Raw genomic sequence first — 5,562 nt, 5'->3', positions numbered from 1 at the left:
GCTTAAGTAGCCTATTGATGGATTTCCAGAAAAGTTTTGGGTTGTTGTGGTTGTTATGCTGTAGTTTAAAGTAGTAGTTTTTTTTATCTTTATTTTTTATTTGACACTTTATTAGGTTTCTTAAGTGACAGAATTTTTTAAGAGTATTGTAACCATTTATTCCATGCCCTATCTCTTTGTAGCATAAGTTGTTTGGTCTCCTCAGTAATTCACGAAGCAGGGGCTGATTTTACTCTTTCTGATCTAGAAGCAGTTTGCTGTTTTAAAATATCATGAAAGGCAGAGTTGAAAAATAGTACATGCACCAACACGTATGCCAACTTGGTGTTAGTGCAGTGGGAGGAGTGCTGTGTCCTTGGTCCCCATAATACCTGGAGAAACTTCATTTATTTCTACAAAAGGTTTGTTGATGACCTCTTTATCATTTGGACGGGATCAGAAGAACAGTTGGTAGATTTTTGTGGCTTATTTACAGCAGAGCACTAGTTATTTGACCTTTTCAGCTAACCATTCTACCACCTCAGTAGCCTTCCTTGATGTGAAGTTATTCATGGATGCATGAGGGTTCCTGCAGACTAGGACCTACAGAAAGGATTGCTGGAAGAACACCTATTTGGAGAGGGGGAGTATGCACCCCCAGCATATTTTTAAGAATGTCATAAAAGGGAAATTATGCATGCCTCCAGACTGTGTACCCAAGATGATGTGTATGATAGAGAGAGTGAGTTTCTGCTGTCATGCTTTGAGGAGAGAGGCTACTCACAGGGAGCCACAAGGATGGCTAGCAGGGAACATCATGTGTGGAGGCAGACATCTGCAAGACCTTAGTTTGGTAGAGATGGAGCTGGAAGTCCTATTTCTGAACTAGCCCCTAGGACCAGAGGGCGTGTGGTTTCTGTGATCAATAGAGGGCGCCCGAGGCTGACTATTGGTTACAACAATCACGTGAACAAAATTAAAAGGATTATACATGAGAATTGGAAGATTCTACAGTCGGATGATGGTATCAAAGAGATTGTAGGTCCAGCCCCTGTTTATGGGTTCTGGAATGCACCTAATTTAAAGAGACTGCTTTGTAAATACTCTGTGGGATGCACTTCTGGACAGCTTGGTTTGGGAGTACAATGAATAGGAACATTTCCATGTAGGCATTGCAAAGGCTGCGCCTTTATAGACAGGTCTAATAAATTTCAACATCCGGTCACTGGACAGGTGTATTATTTGAAAGGTTTTGCCAACTGTACTACTAGGAACTTGGTTTATCTAGCAATGTGCCAGGATTGTGACTCATTTTATGTTGGCAAAACCAATAGAATGTTGAATGAGAGGGTTTTACAACACTGCAGAGACATAAGGGCTGGTGGTGAACATAATGCACTGGCACAGGATGTTAAGAAAAATTTGGGACATTCTTTTAAATTTATGGTCCTGCAGTTATGTACTTTGACCAGAAGAGGGGGTGATGTTTCCCTCAAAACAGAATTAATTGAAGTTAACTGGATTGCAGATCTGTAGACTGATAGAATGACATGGCTTAATAGTGTTCTACCACTAAAGCCTATGCTTTATAGACCTTGGAAATTAAATTGAATGGACCTTCTGGAGGTGTGTGCTGCATTGCAATTTTATTGGTTGAGTGTGTTTTTTAAATAGGTTGTGTGTTTTATTATGTTTTGTACTTGGATTTGAAAAAGAGTTGGATTACTTGAAAGTGCTTATCCTGATTATTAAAGGTTTTACTCTTACTCTGCTGTGATGGATTCTTTGGGTTTTGTTGTTGCTGCATTTGTTACATACCAAATTGGTCATTCAGTTCTGCTACTTCTGGTTTTATTTGTATGTATTTAAAATAGTCACTAAAACCAAACATAACTACAAACTGTTCTTTTACTAGGTCAGAAAGTTAAGAACTAACACCCAACAATATTCATAGCTAGTCTACAATAATAATAATGTAAAGCCTGACCCAAAGGAAATAGCTAATGTCCAAGCTGACAAATTTAGTGCAAATTTTACTCCATCCATAGTTACAGCTATTCCACAGATTCCATGATCCCAGTCACAGGGAATATATTGATCATGAAGGTGGTTTCCCCAGGGTTTGGTTCTTCCATTGCATGCTTTGCTGGGGTTGACCCTTGGTATTTCCCCAAAGGTGGAATACTAAACTGTGTAATTTATGGTTTTAAGCTGATAAAAAGATCCATTTCTTTTCTTCTAGCATGCCTATTTCACAAGCCCATATGTCCAACCAATGTTATACATACAATTCCCCAAGAAGCATTAGGTGTTACAAGCATGAAATGCGACCTTGGTCTACCAATTTGGGCAAGTTCAGCTCCATCAGTCACATATTTCATTTTGGGTATTATATTGTCAATATGGCAACTAGGGGTACACTTTCAACAACTTAGATGGGCTCTTTTTTGTTCAAGTGCTGCCTGTATGTTTAAGAAGAGTTGCTAAACAGAACATTCCTTGAACAGGAAAGCGTGTTTTTCACCCATTTTATAAAGATGCAGGGAAAGATTGTAGCTTCTTACTAGCTTAATTAACATTTCATCAGGTTACTCAAAAGATCTTTACATTCTGAAAACACTTGTCTCTCGCTTAGAACAGAAAGGAGGCAAGACAGCAAGTCAAAACCTAATGCAGAATTTTAATGTGCAATTACTACAGACTCCAAGCTTTGCTCAGAATTTTCTTTTCATCTAATATTTGAGTTCAAACTTAGGTTTGTCACTAACCTTATATGCCATTGCAGAAACACCTCACCACCCAGGTACTGAAATTTACAACACAGGAGGTGCTGGTTCTCAGTTACCAAAGGCATACTTATCTGTCGGGAATACCATGATCAAGAAGGTGATTTTACTTGCCTGAGGTTCTTCAGTTGGGTTGACCTCTGTAATTTCCCCAAATATGGGAAACTCAACTGCATAATTTATGGTTTTAATCTAACTAACAAACAGATTATTTTTTTTTATTCTAGCATGCCTAGTTTCCAAGTCTGTATTTCTAACCGATGTTATGCATACAATTCCTGAAGCTCCTAACTCAGAAACAGCCAGTCATTTACCCATGTTTCTACACATACCGTTTTCTCTAAATGCTTTCTTTTTCTCTCAGTGTAGGCCACTCTTTCATTTTTTCTTTAATTTTCTTTTCTTTCTTTCGTTCATTCTTTTTTGCAGACATGGCCCACAGTCCTTTATTCTTTCTTTCTTTCCATCAAGTCAGCATGTTTTCACATATGCAACAATTAGATTTTTTTGTGTTAAAGGCATTTCATTTTTACATTTTTCTTCACCACTGCAGCCTTTTACCTATCCAGGATTACCTATCCCTCTCCTAATAAGGTGCACAGTGACATTGTCAGTTTCCATTCAAAGGATAAGTACTCTTGAACTGTATCACCAGATGAAGGATATTGGTGTCTGTGTTCTGAGTTTTGTTGTGGATCCCATGGCTTACAGCAGAATATGGATCTCCTTAGGCTTTCCTGTGACAAAATAAAGGTTTACTGTTGAGCAAACTTCACATCAAAATGGGTTTCCATCACAGATATTACTAAGTCATCCATTTCTTTTCTGAAAAGCAGGTATCTCCTTAAAGAAAAATCCACAAATGATGCTTTGACATCCTTGGTAAATGGATCTAAGTAAAGCTAAAGGAGGGCCAGTGGTCATACCATACACAGCTGTCTGATCCAGCTGTGTGTCAACTAGATGCCTTGTGTCTCACCTGGACAATGAATGATCCATCTTTGGAAACAGTAGAAGCTTGAGCATTGATTCAGTCTTTAATTCTTATGTTCTGAAAAATCTTTATTTTATAGTTAGTTTCACTTCCAGTTATATTCCTGATATTAAAGAATCAGTTTAATTTTCAGCTATTCTTCTGATGGTAAAATGGTAAGAGATATTGAAAAAAATGATTATATTGTGCTCTTTGACTTTAGTTTTACTGTTTGCCAAGCTTTCTCAATGTTTACTCTAGAACCACACTTATAAAATGATGTCATAGTAGCTAATGGAATCTACAAAGCATTCTAGAAAAGCAAAAAAAAAAAAAAAAAAAAAAATATATATATATATATATATATATATATATATATATATATATTACAACGTCAAACTCACAGGAGTTCGAACGTTGTAATATTGAACCCAGCAGTCCAAAATACGAAAAATAGCTAAGCCATGGCACACCGGAAAAAAATTGGTGGGACATTTTCGGGGCTTTGCTATTTCCTCCACTGTGGTGCGATCTCGGAGTTGGTATATTTAAGTGGGGGGTGTTGGGGCACAGCTGCCTACATTGGGGGGTGTGGGGGCATAGCCCCCCACTTTAATTTAAGTTTAAAGTGTATGTTTTAATTATTTATTTTTTTTTGGGAACAGAACAGCGTTTTTTTTTCCCTGGGGGAAAAAATTGTTGTTTTTTTCGTTATTATATTTTTTTTGATTTGGTTTTTTATATACATTAACGTTCTCCTCCTGTGAGTTCGATGATGTAATATAGACCCTATATATATATATATATATATATATATATATATATATATATATATATATATAGATAGATAGATATATTTATACACAACAGTAGCTACTTACTTCCATTGCGGTTTTACTTCTGTATCATCACATTTGTTAATTTTCAGTGCCAGGTGTTCCTACAAGACCTAGTTCATGACTTGTCTTTCTAAGAATTAAGAGACTGTTGCTGATATGTTTAGCATGAAATTGCAGTAGCCTGTACATTCATTTAGGTAGTGATGCATTGCTGGTTAAGAATTTATCATGATGTCATGGCAGGAGTTTTCAGCTTTAAAATACAATTGCAGAACCATCAAATTTTAATACCAAAAGCTGATTATTATGATATTGTCTGTAGTGTGGAGATTATGTTTAACTTCAAATATTTGTTGTTCAAACTTGCTTCTGAGCAAAACCAGCAGACTTTAAGCTTACTGTCAAACATGCTTTTGACAGATTACAATGATTTATCTAAGGAATCTCAAAAAATCAAGAGTTTGAGTCAGATAATTTAGAGCCCTCAAAGATAATATGGAGAATGTGATTATCTACCATCCTAGCCTGCTTAGGCTCCTGAACTCTCTGTCTTAGCACTTATAGATTGAAGTCTGAGAAGTACAGTTTCTCTTACAACTTCAGGTTCTTATGTTCATAGGTAAGTACTAGACTAGCTGCCGTTGCAGGCCATTTTAAGCCTAGTCAGTTTCCCTTTTTGTGCTCAAAATAACCTATCCCATTTGGTTAGAGATTTGCCTTACCCATCCCATGATTAACAGTTATATATTACCCGCAATGAGAATTGCAGAAATCATACCATAGACAATTTTAGGGGACTAGTGCAGAGGATAAAGCATTTAGGAGCTGCGTCTGTCCATTGGTAGTACAGAAATCAGTCCTAGGTTAAATTTTCTGTTTCTCATCCATAAATCTAAGCTGTGCTTGAAAATGGACAGGGATGAACTTTGTTTTATATGGATGGGGAATCTGTTCCATAGCAACAGCATCGTCCAAGCTTAGGGAG

General features: G+C 36.9%; 1 non-coding gene and 1 pseudogene across 1 annotated transcript; both read left to right on the top strand.

The window, feature by feature from the left end:
* Nucleotides 1-2,049: 2,049 nt before the first annotated feature.
* LOC122814589 lies at nucleotides 2,050-2,218 on the top strand. The gene has a single exon (XR_006366830.1). It is a non-coding gene; the product is annotated as a U1 spliceosomal RNA (small nuclear RNA).
* Nucleotides 2,219-2,831: 613 nt separating this feature from the next.
* Nucleotides 2,832-2,976, top strand: LOC122814598 (annotated as a pseudogene).
* The last annotated feature ends 2,586 nt before the right edge of the window (nucleotides 2,977-5,562 follow it).

The sequence above is a fragment of the Protopterus annectens genome, chromosome 10.part0, assembly GCF_019279795.1.
Source record: "Protopterus annectens isolate FY-2018-M chromosome 10.part0, PAN1.0, whole genome shotgun sequence".
Classification (NCBI taxonomy): domain Eukaryota; kingdom Metazoa; phylum Chordata; order Ceratodontiformes; family Protopteridae; genus Protopterus; species Protopterus annectens.
The sequence above is the reverse complement of the archived record's forward strand: the minus strand, read 5'-3'. Positions and strand labels throughout refer to the sequence as shown.